This window comes from Cynoglossus semilaevis, chromosome 14 (genome assembly GCF_000523025.1).
Source record: "Cynoglossus semilaevis isolate Cse_v1.0 chromosome 14, Cse_v1.0, whole genome shotgun sequence".
Classification (NCBI taxonomy): domain Eukaryota; kingdom Metazoa; phylum Chordata; class Actinopteri; order Pleuronectiformes; family Cynoglossidae; genus Cynoglossus; species Cynoglossus semilaevis.
Window position 1 is genome coordinate 23,442,829 of NC_024320.1, and position 18,576 is coordinate 23,461,404.

Below are 18,576 nucleotides of genomic sequence, written 5' to 3' on the forward strand. Positions count from 1 at the left end.
ATATATGTATATATATGTATGTATATATATGTATATATATATATACATATATCATAGTGGTGAATTTTTTTTATAATTATTTTTTTATTTTATTTTATTTTTGCTTTTTCCTACTGCTCACCACAGCAGTAGTCAACATATTGATTTAGCACATTTTCTATTGGCTTCTAATCAGTCAGGTCAATACCGGGAATCAACCCATCACTACAAGAACCAAAAACTTCAATTGCCAGATGAACTGTGGTTCAAATCTCTTCACTCTACTTTCAGGTTTCATCTACGTTTCACTGTTGTAATAAACAGAACTCACCTTTTCACAGATGCAGGTACGAGCTCTGAATGAGAACCAGTGTAGATCTCCCCGACACTGATTTATTCATATCATAATCATATTCCACAAAACAAAAAACAAATGGAAAAAAACAGATGCATGTTAACATGCCCCCCCACCAACACCAACACCACTACCCCCCCAGCCAGCAGCAGCAGCAGCAGCAGCAGCCAGGGATACGAATCGTCAGGCCTATATATACATATATCATAGTGGTGAATTTTTTTTATAATTATTTTTTTATTTTATTTTATTTTTGCTTTTTCCTACTGCTCACCACAGCAGTAGTCAACATATTGACTTAGCACATTTTCTATTGGCTTCTAATCAGTCAAGGTCAATACCGGGAATCAACCCATCACTACAAGAACCAAAAACTTCAATTGCCAGATGAACTGTGGTTCAAATCTCTTCACTCTACTTTCAGGTTTCATCTACGTTTCACTGTTGTAATAAACAGAACTCACCTTTTCACAGATGCAGGTACGAGCTCTGAATGAGAACCAGTGTAGATCTCCCCGACACTGATTTATTCATATCATAATCATATTCCACAAAACAAAAAACAAATGGAAAAAAACAGATGCATGTTAACATGCCCCCCCACCAACACCAACACCACTACCCCCCCAGCCAGCAGCAGCAGCAGCAGCAGCAGCCAGGGATACGATTCGTCAGCACATACAGCTGCCACGTAACAGATGAAGATTGATCATTTGTCAACTTGTAAATTGGCCTTCAAGTGCTTTCTCTAATTACGCCGTGTTTTTATTGATGAGAATCCACCGACTGCTCTGCCTGCGATTTACCTCGGTGAGCAATCCTTATTTTAAATGTGTTGTTTCTCACCTTTCTATCTTAAAGGTATTACTGCAACTTAGCGCTTCGCTTCGCAGATGCTAGCATTTTATTCCTCCCGATGTTGGATGTTGGGTAAAGGTGAAAAATGGCGGGGTGGATTTAATTCCCAGAACTGATCCAAATGCACCCAGTGAAGCCCACGACATGAATCAGAAGGTGTAGGGATGTTGAGAGGATGGAAATGACAGTACTCCCACAATGGTGTCCTACAGCAGATGCATGTAAATGTCAGCAGATGCTATCGGCTGCGTCCCCTCCTCTGACTGGATCTGTGAGGTCTGGTCTAAAAGAAGTGAGGAACAGGGAGTAAGGAATGTCTCTGAGGGAGACTAAATGGGTTCATCTCCCAGGGAGTGCACATGATATGAATGTCTGGGAGATAAGAATAGTGCAGACACACTTTAACAGCCTCCCTGCTTTATTGTAATCCTTTTGAAATAATGCCGTTTCCTTTTCTTTTTCAAAAAAAATCTTTTTTTTTAACAACCTTAACCTGCTTCAATCCTTTTTTTTTCATTTAAGCTCCTGTCATTCTCCTGTAATTAGCAGGATAAAAAAAAACAGCCGCTTCTCTTTTCACTTCTTTTTTTGCTCCCTTCTGTGACTGATCTGTCATAATTGCTTATGACTGTGACAATTAATTCAAATCAGGCTATCAGGACCAAAGGGCGGGGTCTGAGGAGGTGTTGTTGCGCGGCAACTGAAAGCCTGGGATCGTATTGCAAAGCAGCGTTTTATTTTAGAGAGACGTATGTGAGGAAGTGTCACCTCATCAGGGTGAGGACTGGATACGCTGATCCTGTCTCATTATCTGAGATGCAGGGCTGCGGTGGAGGCGAAATGGTTTTCTTTTTTTTCCCCATTTTATCACTTCGTGAGCGCAATGAAGCCTGAACACTGCAGCGCGTTGTTCTCGAACTTATTCCATCCCAATCGCAATTCTCACAACTGCCATGTGAGGAATAATGTCTAATACCGAGTGTTTGTAAGTCACAGGAAGAAGGCCGGTGGAAAGAAAAAAGATCAGATGATGAGGTGATGTGGAGAGAAGGTCGGTCATTTGTTTTTGTCTCCAACTCCGGCCGTTTTAGAGTTCCCTCTAATGCAATGTCTTTCCTGAATTTACCGAGCGCATTTTCTCCTCAATTCGATGTTTACCTTCCTTTGCACCCTTTGACAAATTGCTAATCGCAAGACTTTGGCAAGACTTCCTTATCTGACCAGCAGCTCTGCTCTCCAGAATCCAGAAAGAATGGAGTGTTAGGACGATGGCCACTGCGCCCATTGTTCCTAATTCAAAGTCATAAATTTGTGGAATAGAGGGAGAGTGCGGGGAGAGAGAGGGGGGACGCGGTGGGAGTTATAAATCAGCAGAAATCTGCAGATGCAGAGCAGATGGTGGAAACAAAAAGAGTGCTACCATCTCGAATCCTTGCATATTAAGCATTACTGGGCTAAACTGTGCCATACATCGCATGCTTTCTGTCAGTGCCGTGCACCAATATCAATATTGGAGGGAGGATTTTTCTTTCTAGCCCTGGGATAAATCTCCCCGCACAAAAAAAAAAAAAAAAGATCCTGAACATCAAGTTTACCAAACAAAGTTTACCTTTGACTATAACTCTTCAGTATTAGTCTTACAGCATTCATTTTTCTGAGGTGCATAAAAGCTCTTGGCTCATGGAGAATCAGACTGAACACCTTTTCATTCATCACATTTATTTAAGAAAAAAAAAACACTGCAACCACTGCGAGAAAAGAGTCCATCAAGGATGGGCTCTGCATTTGCTTTAGGCTCCGGATGAAAAGAGCGCAGCTTTCATTCAAAGTTGGGAGCATTTAATGTGATTACTTTGCAACGGCAAGGTCAACAGCAATTAAATCTGAAAACTTTTCTAAACCATGTGTTTGTTTTTTCAACTCAAACACATTGGACTCATATGACTGAGTTATACGCTGCTGCAGGTTTGATGAAGAAGAAGAGGAGGTCACCATCTTTTTACTGCCTTGTAGTTTTTAAATGCCATCTATTCATCACCGAGAGTTTCATTCATTTACTGTATCATAAAAGGAAGACGTGAGAGACTTTAAACGGGGGAAATACATCCTGGCATCTGAACGGATAATGTTTTGCTATTTGTTGTTATATTTTTTCTGTTTTAATTTTGTGCACCATAATTCCTCTGCTATTTTTAGGAGGATATCGTTTGCAAAACTGTGCCCTTGATAAGCTGTACAGCAGCCGACATGTCCCCGTTCCCCGTGTTAAGGTCTAAAATAGAGCGCTCTTGACCTCCTGCTTGGGAAATTTTCCCACTGCTGCTGCTGTAGTCCTCCCTTAAGCTGGTCTCTGCTACTACCACGGCTCGTAGGTCTCTGCTACCAGGCTAGCCTTTAGTCCACGTGCTAAAGCCGAGGCACACGTTAACATGAACATACTGTACTTTATCTTTGGCACCGAGGTGGCCACTGAAGGTCAAAGGAGGAATTACAAGTATTTTAGTTTTTATTAAATTGTTGTAGTTATTCATATTCATACGTGGGAAATTTTACATTTTAACAAGGCACGGAATTCAATTTCAAATTAGCTGCAGCGTTGGGAGTAAAACTAAAATATTCTAATACAGACCTAGTTATTCAAACTAGTTATTAGTTTCCATGAGTTGACCCTTAAAAATTACTTTTACTCAATTTGAAATATTGCAAACGCTGGTTTTCCTGAATCCCGACTAACTTTTCTAAACCTGGGAATAAACCTCACAATTAAAAACACTACTTACATTACTATTTAACCGTATTAATGTCCACCAGTCCATACACGACGAATTGGCCACAAAACTACTGCTGAAATATCTCTCTCACTGGGAAACATCGAACACGAACGTTTGTCACTTCAAACTTGTCCAATGTCCAACATTTTTCAAACCTTTTGGATTCTTCATTCACTTTCATTTGGTTGTGAAAAAAATATATGAAAAACACCTAATCCCCAGGCAGATACTGGGGAAGGGTGGGTTCTTGGTTGCTGAGCCCGGGCTTTGAGTTTGAGACGTTGGCTTGACCTTATGGAAAAATATACTTAGAAAAACACAACTCACCAAAAAGAACCTTTCAAAGAAGCTTGGGAACTCATTTTATCTTGTACTTCTCAATAAGAGACTCTTTGCGGATCATGTGGACGGATCACAATATAAAATATTATTGTGTTAACTCTGAGTGACCATTGGATTAGATGTTGTTTCCACACTTTGTATCCTAACTTGGTGGTTCTAAGAGGAGGCTGCTTCATGGAATTTGAACCGGATAATGAAAGGGGGTGGGAACATAAGGCTGGCAGCCGAGGGGTGTGTCCTCTGGGATGTGATGAATGAAAAAGTAGCCTAGAGGTGAAGAAATTAAAAATGAAGCCATCGACTCTTATTAAACTTTGACTGAGCTCATTTGCATTGATGAAAGCCTCGTCTGCACAGAAGAACACTGAAGCAGAACATCAAAGTACAAGAACAATATGTGGAATTCCCCCTGAGCTCACTGTTACATTGACGCTGCGTGTCACTCTCTGTTTCACTTCTGAATGTGATCGACTTTCAAACCAGCGCTGCTTTAATTCAGCCAGATTGGTATTTAGCCCAAGGTAACCGCTTCTGTGCGTTTCTTTTTTTTTTTTTTCCTTCTTCTTTCTCCCTGCTCACGACTGTGACTTGAATCTGCCGCGTTGCCTTTTCTCTGTCCTACATTGGTGTCACGTTGGTGTGCTGACTGGGCATAAACACTACAGAGGATACTGCGCCGGCGAGCTTCACCTGGACTGGGCCCTCCATCATTAAAACTAACAACGTAGGCTCCATCAGCAGCACACAGGTCTCCGGGGAACAACGCCCGCACACACACACACACACACACAAACACACGTGTGCTTTTTTTTCTATCTGTGGTTACTGTATGTACTACATGCAAATGTAAACAGTACATCAGTCCTTGTCCCTAAAGATTTAATCAATGCTTTTTCCATCTGTAGAAACAAAGTATGACGCACACGGTACAGTGCCAACGCAATGTATTTATGAGTGGGTGGGGGGGGGGGGAGGGGCGGGGGGGCCAAGATCAATACACGGGATCGATGAAATAGATATTGCTGATGTGAACATAAACAGATATATAAATATAACTGTGGTGCAGATGCAGTATCTGTCACCGGTGGCATTAAAGTAATTGCAACCCTCGGGTTTGTTTGACATGTCTTTAAATGACAACGATGTCTTTGAAAAGACGTCTTTAAGTTCTCAGATTGATGCCCGGCTGAAATAGCTCAGCCACGTGAGGCCATGTGTCTGAGATGTGCCTTGAACAGTTTTAATGTTTTGTTGAGTGTCAGGATGTGACACCTTCTTATTTGCTAATGTTATTTGATCAAATTTTCCAACCGTAAAGACGTTACTTTTTCCATAAGTAAGGCTTTGAAAAGACATAAAAAATAAACTGACAAGTTTTTTATTTTTCAACTTGACCTAAAAACTTTTTGTTTTGTATGTAAATGCAGTGTCAGAGAAAACGGGAGATTCAGCACAAACTGAGAGAACTGTCCAATGTCAAACGAACAGACAGAGGACAAGGACCTTAACAAACAACAGAGCGAAAGCATCGCGTTATATTTTATTATGTTATAACAAGACCTGTCAACCTTACCCTACTAATTAGGTTATTCATTTGCGAAGATTAGTCTGATTAAATTTGGGGATTAGATTAAAATCATGATTGATTGTGATCACGATTAATCATGATTAGTCATAATTAATCCACAGCAACTCTGTGATTAATCAGATTAATTTGTTCAATTGTTGTTACGTTGTAACGTAGCGAACCCACATCGTGGCAGCGCTGTGTCCATGCGTGGATGGGAACACGTGACTGTGTCTGACTGAGTCATACTGTATATAAGTCTCTCTGCATTTGCAGTGCTCATGATGCATTTTTTTTTTTTTTTTTTTTTTGCAGACTGAACACACTCAGCGGTTTGGTTCCAACATAAATCTGACTGAAACACAAATCGTTTCCTTGTCTGGCTCAGGCCTGCTTGTTGGATTTTGGTTTTTTGTTGTTTTTTTTTTTTCATGCTAAAATGGCAATTTACTGTAACAAATAGTCCCACAGTGGGGCCCGGTTTTTGATTGTTTATTCATACCACTTAGCATCTGCGCGTCTCTGTCTTTGTTGTGTCACCATATAGGTCTGATGTAATGTGTTGCAAGTTGATTTTATGCTTCTGCAAATTTAAAAGGACTGTTACATTTGAGATGAGCCCGGCCGACGCTGCAGACTGTCACTGAACACAAATTGAAATGTTTCGTCAGTCAGTTACTGTGTTTCTGCCATCTCTGTCTGTACAGATAAAATAACCCCCCCCCCCCATCAAGGATTAACCCCCTCCACCTGGTTGACTTTGGCCAGTCTGAACACTTTGTGATGTGCTAATGATTTTATTATTACTGGTTGTATAACCACTTAGCATTATTACAGCAGACAAGTCTCTGTAGGATCTGATTAAAGCCGTTTTCCTTGAATTATGAAACTAAAGGCCGTGAATCCACTTAATGTCTGCAGTAACGCAGCTGTTAATAGGAGGCGCAAATGTCTGCCGGCCAATCAGTCTGGAACAATGACATAGCAAGACATAACCAAAACTTCAAAGTAGTGTCATATGTTGTTATATGTGATTTCAGTCCCACAATTCATTGCTGTTCTTCACCCAACAAATAACAAAGTAATTTTTAGTTTGGACACAAGTCAATTACTTCAGGATATTTTTTTTATAATTATTTACTTTATGGCAACATTCCTTTTCTTAACACTACGACAGACAGCCAGACATTAGCCAAAAAAGCTAAATTAAGCAGCGTTGCATCACTTGAGTTGCATTATGGGCTTTTTTTATTCCATCCTTTAGGGGAGCAGGATATTTATGACACAATTTGAACACTGTGTTTTTAGATGTGTATATTATGCAAAGTAAAGTAAATGTGTTCTCACCAAGTGAAAATAGGAGTAAAGGAGGTATCAGATCATTAACGGTGGATAAATACTGCAGATACTCCAGGTTGCCATATGTTTACTGGACATGGAAAGTTAAAAACAGGTCATCCCTCGTTAAAACCACCCAATGGTGCTCTGTGATGAACAGTAATAAAGGTTAAAAAATATTTTTACTTTTCCTATTTTCCCCACAGATTCCATTGATCAACCATAGAGACAAATATGTTCCTTAACCAGACTGACTTCAACCTCTGCTCGCCTGGGTTTGTTTGAAGAACTGGAGCAGTGAAAACACCATAATAAAGTCCTCTACAAATCACGTTTCTATACCAATGTATGAACTAGTTTTTGCAGTTCAGATTTGGAGCGTCTTTATCTGCATGCTTCATGTCAAAAACAGGGGCTGAAAACTGTTTAGGTTTAAGATTAGCCTTGATTACATCTCATTTGGCTCAGGCTTGTTTTTGGCTTTTCAAAATCACCATCATGTTGTTGAAAGAAGTCTCAAAGTAACTGGATTGAAGCAAAAAAAAAATATAGTGCAACAAATTCCCTAAGGGCTGCCATTAAACCCCAAGAGTTTGGGAAAAAGAGTTCCCTAATTGTCTCCACTGACTCCGTCTCTATCTCCTATTGACCCCCTTTCTCCCTTCACTCAAGAACCCCCCCGCTCAACATCTCTGCCATCCCAAATCCCTTGGAGGAGGATCAGGAGCGAGGCCCCCTCCAATCTCTCTCCACGACTAATGGGCACTTCCTCGCAGCACATGATCATCGGGTGTCAAGATTAAAGAATGGCTACTGCTTTCCGGGGCAGACGTACAGTAGATGGGAGCCTGAGAAAATAGACCCCCGTAATTACTGATAAATCCAGCACACGGTCTCCCTCCTTTCATTTCCTCCCGCTCCACCTGGCCCTGATGTCAATGTGGAGAGCTGAGCTAAGTTAAGTTGGAGAAAAGTTGACCACGCCAGCCACTTTTTGCAGTGCTGATATTGCAGTTAAGTTCAGGCAATTCAGGGGCAATTGACTGACTTGGAGCTTTTATTCACCCTCCAATCATATGCCCTTTGAAGTGGGGCCCACGGTACAAGACTCAAATAAAGAGGCTGCAGAACAGTGCACAATGGCACCGGCTCACACTGCAGCAAAGCTCCACTGTGGTACACAGTACTACACTCTGAGGCTAACACGGTTAAACTGCCATTATAAACATGCAGTACAGCTCTCGCCTCCAGGCACCGACAGGGTGGGACCTACAGAGGATGATGGATTCTTAACAGAGCGACTATTTCTCTACCCTGAAAACTATCCGTGTTCTCTATAAGGAACAAAAGCTGACACCATCTTTTACCAGTGTCCAGCTGGCTGGCCCTGCACCAGGCAATCCTACTGCACTGCCAGTTGGCAGATCGCTACTGTTGTTTACGTTTCCAAACAGCTTTGATTGAAACTGAAGAAAGGTGATGAAGTTCAACAGTGCGTGCAGGCTTCTGCTGCCGTCAGACAGTTGGTTTCCACACTCATGAAGGGGAGTTTAAACATTCAGCCGAGTCAGCAGAAATCATCAGGTGACATTAACGGCTCTGACTTCACAGGTACTCCACCTCTGGAAATACACGGTCCCATATCATCCATGTTAAAATACATAACCATACTACAATTTGTTTGTTTTTTCTATCATAACCATAGCTCGTGTATGTATCCCATGTTTCCAGGAAGGTTGGTAAACAACTGAAAAATGAAATAGAAAAATAAAAAGTGGCATTGGTTCTAATCATCGGTACCTTAGGAAAATGGTGGTAGAGTAGTTTCACTGAACAACTGGATCTGTCAAAACTGTACAACAAAGTGATCAAATAATTGTTTTCTGCAACACAGCTAAGCTAGTCCACAACCATTCACACTCACATTCACACCAATCATTGATTAGGAGTGAACACTTAAACCAATCAGGCATGTCCTTGGATGACAAATAATTACCACTAGGGGTCAGACTACTTGCTATAATCTTTTTGGAAACCAACGATTCAAACTGTTGAATTTTACCTGTTGTTCCTGAGCTAAAAACCCGAGCTAACAGCTAACAGTTCATTTGTTGGCTTTGTCCATTTTTCCTCTTTGTGACACAGCAGAATCTTTTTTACTACTCGCTAACTAATCGCTAATGGTAAATAAATCAGTGTTATTATAATTTGAACAAAGTGAGGATTGTTCTGCTGAAAGAAAGAAATTGAAAATCTTGTGTGTGTCTCTATCCTAATTCACTATATAAACCTCGGCATCACGCATCGGGTCTCTGACGTCACTGTCGCCGATGTTTGATTTTTTTGTTTGATTTTTTGTTTGTATTCAGAGATAAAAGGAAGTTCAGTGCTACAATAGTTACAATACTTTTATTTCTTTATCATTATTGGATCCTGCTGTCTTACAGCTCCTTTGCTGACTGAATGACAGACCTAACCTTTTGTTGTATAAAAAAAGAAGAAGAATTTAAAGATGACAAAAAGGAGAAGTAATATTCTTATTTAATCAGACATTACTTATCAAACGCTGTGACCTTTGGTCACGAGTCACTGTGGAAGGTGATCCCACTGATTAAAACATAACCCAGTCATTACCTTCTTATCTTAAATTACAAAGCATGTAGCATCCGTGCAGCTAATCCTCTTTTTTATTCAAACTAAGCTAACTAGCTTAACATGAACCACAAAAGGTTATGATCATGTAAAAATGAGTGTCTCAGGAATCATCACCCTGCTTTCAATAAAGTCTAAGACAGTCACTGAAAATTAAAAAAAAAAGAAGGAAAAACTATATCTTAAAATCAGATTCCAGGTATGAGAGATGGACTTGCAGGAGACAGGATATGGACAGTGTCAAACACAGTTAGATTCAAAGCTGTATCTTTAATAATTCATGTGTCTATCATACTGGTCGGACAGAGAAGACGGCACATTTTTCTAAATTATTAAGGCTAAAACTTTAGAAACGTACGCCTCTTGGTCTACGGATGCACTTTAAGAATAATAACCTTCACCAAATCACCACAGTTAATGACAGATAATATTTCTCTGAATCCATTCCTTTTCCCCAACATTACATAGAAAACCTGATTCTCTTCTTGCGTTGCAGACGTTAACTTTATGCAAAGCTGAGCAGAACTGGAGGTTATTTTAGTTTGGTCCAGCTGCATCACTCTCATTGTACCTTGGCCGCTGGCTATTTTAGTCCCTATAAAATATCTGTTCAGTTGATTGTTTCCCCAGCCGGCAGAAACAAAAGTAATGGAAAACAATACCCGACCTGAGTGAATCCAGAGTTCTGGAACAAGATTAGCACTCACTCTCTTTTTAACATTTAACCTTTTCCAGGATTTATTAGATAGGTGGTAGAGAGTGAGAAGCGTTTTCATTAAGTTTAAATGTTTAAACTTTCGACCGTCCGCCCGAGACGTATATGAAGATCTGAAGTTTCATCTGAATCCCATTTGAAGTCTTCCTCTGTCCTCACGCTGACCCTTTTCATTGCTATTGATTTAATGTCATAGGAAAAGCTGTGGTGTGGATCTGGGGAATACATGACAGCTAGAATAAAGAGTGCAATCTGGGAGTATATTTAGAGTATGAATAATTGGAACAAGCTGCGATGGAACAAACAATTGTAAACATTTGTCTAGTTCTAGTACCTGCACTTTGTTTCTTTGCACATTTTTTTAGAAAGGCACAAAGTGGAATTTCTTAGCCAATTGTATTTTTTTTAGTTAGTCAATAATTTTGGTAAGTGTGACTTAATGACAGTTTTTTTGACAAATATAAAAAATAATAATTCTTTATCACAGTTTTATTCTCAAAACTTCAATTAGAAAATATTTGAGTTCCTGTGCAGCTAACTTTGTCTGTAGAGACACCTAGTGGTTAAATTTAGCATGGACAATGAACTGAAGTTCATGGTCGAAATGCCAACCTGTAGAACTAATTTCGGCTTCGGATTTAGCCTGCAGCTGAATGCTAGCGTAGCCTGACATGACATGAAACTGCTCCCTGTGTGTTGTCCTGTTGCTAGCCTCTTCGAGCTAGACACGGTCACCTGGACGATGGTACTTTTAGGGTCGGAATAAATCGTTTTTTTGCAAATTACCTTTCAGTGAGTATCCAACGGTTAACATTACGATTCGATTTTTTTTTATAAAACACAAGTTCGGACGTTGTGGCTCACAACCAAGCTAATGGTATGCTCCCTTTACTGTTCAAAATGTTCAACTGCAAAACTGAAAGCACTTGGGCCGACCGGCCGGTCACTTGTGGGTCAATCGATGCATCTCTACTCAGTCATTCTTTGGCTGTTGCCACCTCTCCACATTAAAATGTGTAATATTAAATCCCTATGCAAGAAAGCACGCTAGCAGTTGACCTTATCCTCTGTCCTGCAAATGATGAGAGCTTTATCAGATCGACCTTCACATCCAAGATTCAAATGTTAATAGTAGCCTGGCATTCGCTTAAGAAAAATAAAATATAATGATAGAAAAAAAAATTCAGTTCACAAAATCCTTGTACTTTCTTAGCAGAGACGTTGGAGGACAACCATAAAAAATGTAGTTTCATTTCTTCAGAGTGGATTCAAGGTACACAAGATATATCTGTGCAGTATCTCACAGTCAACACTGGTCCGTGTGTTTTATCTCCAGGAGACTTTACATATGGGATTTGACAGGGTTCAGGTTTAGTTTTTGCTTTTCGGGGCTGGATATTAAATTCAAGCTGCAGAAAGATACTACACACAAAAAAAATAAAACCAAAAAGATACTTTCTTCTTGATTTTCCAGCAATGGATGTCGAGACATGAGCAAAAACTTGATAATTTCACGGCAATTAAAACATAAGAAAACCAAAAAGATACTTTCTTCTTTATTTTCCAGCAATGGATGTCGAGACACGAGCAAAAATGACAGACTTGATAATTTCACGGCAATTAAAACAGAAACTTGTAGTTGTTGTTAAAAACATAAACCACACAAATTCTGTGTCACAGAAACTACAATATAAAATGTATAAAAACAAAATAAACACAAACACTAAGCCACATCAGCATCGGCTAAATCTGCATGGAGATTCACCGACACAGGACCTAGAACATAAACGAAAACATAAACACTGTCTAGAGGCTAGGCAATAGCAGCAAAAGTGGATAGACACCTAGAAGCCATTTCATATTTTATTCATTACTTTTTAATCATATTCTCCACTGGAAGAGAAATCCAGTTTATATTTAATAACGTCCAGAACAATATTGCAGCCTTCAGGTGCAAATTTCCCTTTAAAATACTGCGCGGTTTGAAAATGTACAGCTGCAGCAGCGACTACACACGGCGGCGTGAGACTAAGTAATTACGAAGCTCAGTTAATCGTCATACAGCCAATGAGTTAAATAAACGTAATGAAGAAAAGATCATCACGAATGATGAGGAAGACATTAGGTTGACCAAACGCAGGGAAACGGCTTGGACACATGTTGCAAGGTTAGGAGTTAAGGTTAAGAGTTACCATAGCAACAGACCTGATGGTAATGTTCAATCATCACTGATATGCATGGATCTGTAATCACCAGCCGTCAGTGTTCCTCAGGAAGTGCGGTACGTAACGGTGGCTTGCTGTGAACACAACTGCGATGCGTATTCTCCTGATGCATTGTGTAGCATTAACAATGGAGAACGTGACCAGAGCACGGCCACAGCTGGAGTTAATAAGACGAGGTGTTGCTGGTGGTGGTGAGTCTCAGTCACTAAAAGGATGCTTTAATAGCAAAACACGCACACATACTGGTCCAAGGTCGGAGACATTAGAAAAAATAATCTATATGTTTGTACTGTGGAACTGCAGCTGTAAAGTCTAATTCACAGCGTCTTCAACGACACGGTCCTTTATTCATGTTCGTCTTCGTTTTATGGGTTTTTCTTTTTCTCCCCCCATTCTTTACATTTAATGCGCTGCTACTGGTGTGTTTACGAGAGCATCACGCCGCAACATGAACCAGGAAATAATCTTTTCTTTAACTACCTGTTTAGACAGTGCGGATGTGTCATTAAAGGTCCTGTTGTGTTTTTGTTTTTAAAGTTGCTCCATTAAGAGACACTGAAGGGAGTATAAAGAAGATATAAAAACTGCAGTAAGTGTGTGTCGGAGTACACATTTTAGGGTGATCCAAACTCTAACTGCCCCATGCTACTGTATGCTCTAAGAAATGGAAGCACCTGCCGACTGTGTGCAGTAAAACTAACAGCATATTTTTGTAAATAGTTTCTCGTCTGAAGAAGAATTGTACATTACCATCAAGTTACCTTGGTATTTGGTCTTTCAGATTCCAGGCCTCTCAACAAGGTGCACCGTCCTTGTACTATTGTGCCTGTTGCCCGCAGTGGTCATTGTAAGAAACCACATCAGATATTTGCTGATTCTACAGCTGCTTACCATGTTGGTACAACTGTTACAAGGCTGAAATTTAATATATTTCTAATTAGATTAGCTGTAGGTCTGCCCAGAGCTGCAGTCCAGGTCAGTAGTGCTGAGAACCACTGACATAAGGCCAGCAGTCCACGAGCTAATAAATACCATCGTCCTTGGTCAGGTTGTACAGATAATGTATGTTACAACATACCAGTGAAGATCAACTGTTGGCCCGCGGCCCAAATCTGGCCCATGACTAGATTCGGTGACACCTGCTATAAATATTATGTATTTCAATACTCTATACTGTTGTTAATATCTTATTTATTTGTGGCTATGTCAGAAAATCAGTTTTGTTTTTGTTTTTAGAAGAAGAAGAATGGACAATTTAAAGTATTAACAACACGCAGCTTCAAATCACACTGACTGATTCACAATCTAATTAAACAGTAGCTGAACATTGATCTTTTACTCCAAATATGCCAACACAATGCTACAATCCCATCTAATTAAACAGTAGCTGAATATTGATTTTGAACTTTTACTTCAAATATGCCAACACAATGCTACAATCCGAAGAAATAAAAAGGTGTCTGGAACTTTAAAACAAATACATGTTTCACTGTAATGTTTTCAGATGACAGGTTAGTCTCAACACACAGGATATCCTGAGGATTCCGAGGTCAGTGGACTAAGAGTTGAAATCCTGCGCGTTAATAATTAAACTGTGGATAATGTACAGTACAAGTCAACACAACCAGTCGGTAGTCATAACAACTGGAGGAGTGATTGATTTGTTGGAGTTGGACACGTTGACGTACGATATCAGTAATCATACTGTTTTTATCTTGATAGAATCCTGTGTGTAAAAGTTTGCGAACCAATGTTAGGCATATGTAACCTTAGCATTGAGCACAAATTGAGAAGAAAAAAGAAAAATTCAACAGAAATCTGACTTTGTAAATCGTACCAGTATTTTATTATATTTGTCACAAAATGACATTTTAATGTGTTTTGGAATATTCAGGTGGAAAACCTTATGACCAGCAGTGCAGCAAATGGACATAATATCCATTGATTTTTAAATAACGTCCCATTCAGATTGATCACCACTTGGAAAGCGAGCTACAAATGGCTTTGCTTTCAGGAGCGGGACGTGCACGCATGTTAGCGTATAAATAATTGATTTCTTTCTTTGCTTGCTTACTTTTGATGTGGAACGCAGTTCCCAACTGTGCCATAAAATGGTGCTTACGTTTCCTCACAAACATTTAGCCCTCGCCCCCTGCTGTGAATGAAGGCGGGGGGGGTGGGGGGAGGGGGCGAGACAGGAGAAGAGGACAGAGGCCACTGTAACTATTTGAAGATTGTGCCTATTGAAAACATAAGTAGTTTACAACATTAAAATGGTCGCAGCTGTGACGATTCTTTCAGGCGGTCCAACCCCCCCCCCCGGGCTTCACATTGTGGTTATGTTTTGTAGCTTCACAAACGGACAAAGATGGCCGAGAACAGCGGTACCAGCTATGAATTTCAAAACAGTCTCACACAGAACAGCAATTGCCTTCTTTAGACAATGATGCAGTGTTGTTCTGCAGCTGAGTTGCGCACATGGAGTTTTTTTTTTTTTTTCTCCAGAAGGACTTTGAGAACAGCTAAAACAAAACCCTTCTGGAATTGTTAATTAAGGCTTAAAGTGGTTAAAATTTGATGGTGTGCAAGAATGCAATTAACCACTTCTGATCAGCTTCCAACTCTTTAATTATGAGTCTCAGGCTGACAGGTCTTTTTGAACACAACCCTGAACACAGATAGCTGGATCTCTGTGCTCCCGGCGCGGGGGGGTGGGGGTGGGGGGACTGTCAGCTGCAGCACACAGGTCGGGACACCGGGTGGGCGTCAAATGATTCAGCTGCCTCTCCAAAATATTACGCGCTGGCCGGCATTTCTGTGACATTTTTGTCATATGTCTTAATGTGACCTGTTGTTTGGTTCTGATAAAAACAGATTTCCTCTAGTCAAGCCTCTTGGGAGACTGCCTTCTGCTCATTACAGCTGCAGCCAGCTCTCACATAAAAACAATGCCAGCACAGAAAAACAAAAGGAGAGGGAGCACAGAGGGGGACACAGGTGGGCTCTGCCAAGAACGGACTAATACAGCTCTCCCACCAAAAAAGACTGTTTTTAAAACGATCCAGGTTCATAATAATAATGACAGTGGTGCGTTCACAGACTTTCGTCCAGTTCTTCCATCCATGCTACGCAATTATTAACATATAAAGTCACATTAGAGAATTGATCAATTTGATCGGTTGACCTGTTTTCTGAACTCTTCTGCAGTTTAAATTTCTCTCCTCAATCACCAGGAGCATCGACAACGTTACGACACGTCACGATTTAAAGCCAAGGCTGAGATTTTCCATTTTTCTCTCATTCACTATTTTATGTGAATTGCTTTTCCCTTGGAAATTCTTACATGGTGCCAGCGTTTGGCCATTGAAAAAAGCCAGATTAAAAAATATCTGCTAAATATGGCTGATTTTGTTTGTTTGTTTGTTTCTGCCATTTCCCACACCATTTTCCCCCCCTTTTTTTAACGTAAAAAGTGTGACAAAAGCTGCAGGACCACATCATCACTGATGACAGCACGGTAGTCAATTAAAAACTGATCATTTAATATTTGAATATTCACTGAGGGTTTCAACAGCTGCGTGTCACAATGATGGATTCTGGACTCCAACAACCCAGACTTTCAGTTCCAGTTCATCGTCACCATTTCAAAGAACCTGATTCCTTGCAATCCGACAACACGATGCACGCACGTCGCCCATTTATTCTGATTATGAATGGAATTATTGAGCAATAAAAAGAACTAGTGACCAAAGTCAACACAACACAACAGCAGTGCCAGTCTTTGGAAGTGGAGATAAATATTTCCGGAGCAGATTCAAACAGAAGAAGCCTCTCTAATTTCATGGACTTGGCATCAGTACCATTCACTGTTATCTTGCCTTTGGCCACATGACGAGACCTGGTGTAAAAGAGCATGAGCTCCCCTCACAGTTAGTCAGTGGAACAACAATCAAAGCAACTTCAGGGAACACACACACATAACGGAAACTTTGTGCGACACACACACATACACACTCATAAACACGCACGCAGAACAGAACAAGCATGTACGTGCTGGATCAGAGCCACGTACAAGGCAAAGACGACCACGTCCACAGCAGCACAGCAGCGGCAGCTGACTGGCACCAAATCAGTCATGACGCACAGTGGCACGTCCATAAAACGGGATGTTAAAAAAATGATCACAGGAAAAATGGGTTTCACTTTGTCTCCATCAACAAACAATACCTCAGCTCAAACCACAGTCACTTCCTGTTAAGACTGACGGACGGGTTTGGAGATGAACTGATGTGGAAACAGACACCGGACTGGAGGCAGAGTTAGCCTGATTACTGATACTGATGCCAACGGCACCGGTGGTCTACAGGCCTGCCTGTGAGGAAGAAAGAAAAAAAAAAAAAACCTTTTTACTCTGAATGCACCATTCAGTGAAGACGCGGCAGGTCTGCGATGTGCAAAAAGCCCCAAATGTGCTCCCTCCAGCCGGTGTTTAAGGCTCCCCAGTGACCGCACACCTCTGGATGCTGCCTTCACACCGCGCTGGGACAATTAGGTGCAACCGAGCGCAAATAATCGAAAGGGGGGGAAACAACTCGTTTGAATAATAGTTTGCAGATGCTCGTGATCATACGGTAATGAAGCTGATTTTGGATTTTTGTTCTTTTTCTTCTTTTTTTTTTCTTTTTAAAGCCCCAGCGTCGACGGTGAGCCTGGCGCAGCGTGAAGGGACTTAAGGAGCGATTATTGCTGTTAAAAAAGGTGCCTTCACAGGGACGGAACGGTTGCCTCCATCCCGCAAAGGACACCGGGAGGATGTCCGTAACATGCTGACCAGGCGTTATGGCCATTATTATCATGGCACCCCCTATAAAAACCTAACCCAAAATAACCACTACCTACTTTAGATAGCATCAAATCAGTGGCATCAGTGCTTGGAGCCGCACTTACCTAAAACTGACTCTCCTCTCTTGGCTGTATCTGCGATCCGAGATGCGTTAGTTCTCTAGCCCACAACTTCTGCTGGAGCATATGTATCCAGTGCTCATGCTGGTGGCTCGGTGGGTGATTTTGGATTGCGGACGGTTCGGCAATCCTTTTCATGCTCAAGGGGAAAAAATCCGTCGTTTCGCCGCGGTCTGGGGCATTGGCGCGCAGAGGAATAAAGTGAAGTCCGTCAAGAGAGAGAGGATGGAAGATTTATGCCGACGTGGTTGAAAGTGTTCCTCGCTCTCTCTCTCTCTCTCTCTCTCTCTCTAGCTCGCTCGCTCACTCACTCTATCTATCTCTCTCTCTCTCCTCTTTTCACCAAATCAGTATAGTAGGAGCCGTTTGCGGCTGGAGAGGTGTGGGATGGATATCTAGGAAGGGAGGCCGGGATGCACAGACTGAGGGCGAGAAAATGGGAGGAGCAAAGAACAGAGGCTCATGTCGTGGAAGGACGGTCATGGTAAACAGTAAGGGGTGGGACGGGGCTGTACGAGGGGACCGAGTGTAGAGGGATGGATGAGTGGGTGAGGTGAGGTGAAGTGGGTGAGGATACAAAGGCCAGTCGTGACTGAGCCCGCAGCTGACAAGGCTCTCCTTCCCTAATGAGTGGAGGCGCCGTGGAGAAGATGTTATTGGCCAGAAGGATGTTTAGGACCTGACTCTAAACTCAGGCGGACAACAGGCCTTAAAGAGGCAGTGGGCTTCAAAATCACAGAAGGTTGCAGGTTCGACTCCACCAGCCACTAGGTGCCACTGAGGTGCACACTGAGACCCCACACACTGCTCCG

General features: G+C 41.3%; 1 protein-coding gene across 2 annotated transcripts in view; it reads right to left on the reverse strand.

The window, feature by feature from the left end:
* Positions 1-18,576, reverse strand: part of brinp1 (bone morphogenetic protein/retinoic acid inducible neural-specific 1) — a 159,705-nt gene that overhangs the window by 80,062 nt on the left and 61,067 nt on the right. Inside the window, exon 1 of one of the 2 annotated variants that reach the window (XM_008325931.3) lies at positions 17,750-18,049. The exons of the other annotated variant lie outside the window; for it this stretch is intronic. The gene's annotated coding sequence lies outside the window, so the exon portion shown is untranslated. Of the gene's footprint in view, positions 1-17,749; positions 18,050-18,576 lie in introns of those variants that run through there. 2 annotated transcript variants of the gene reach the window in all.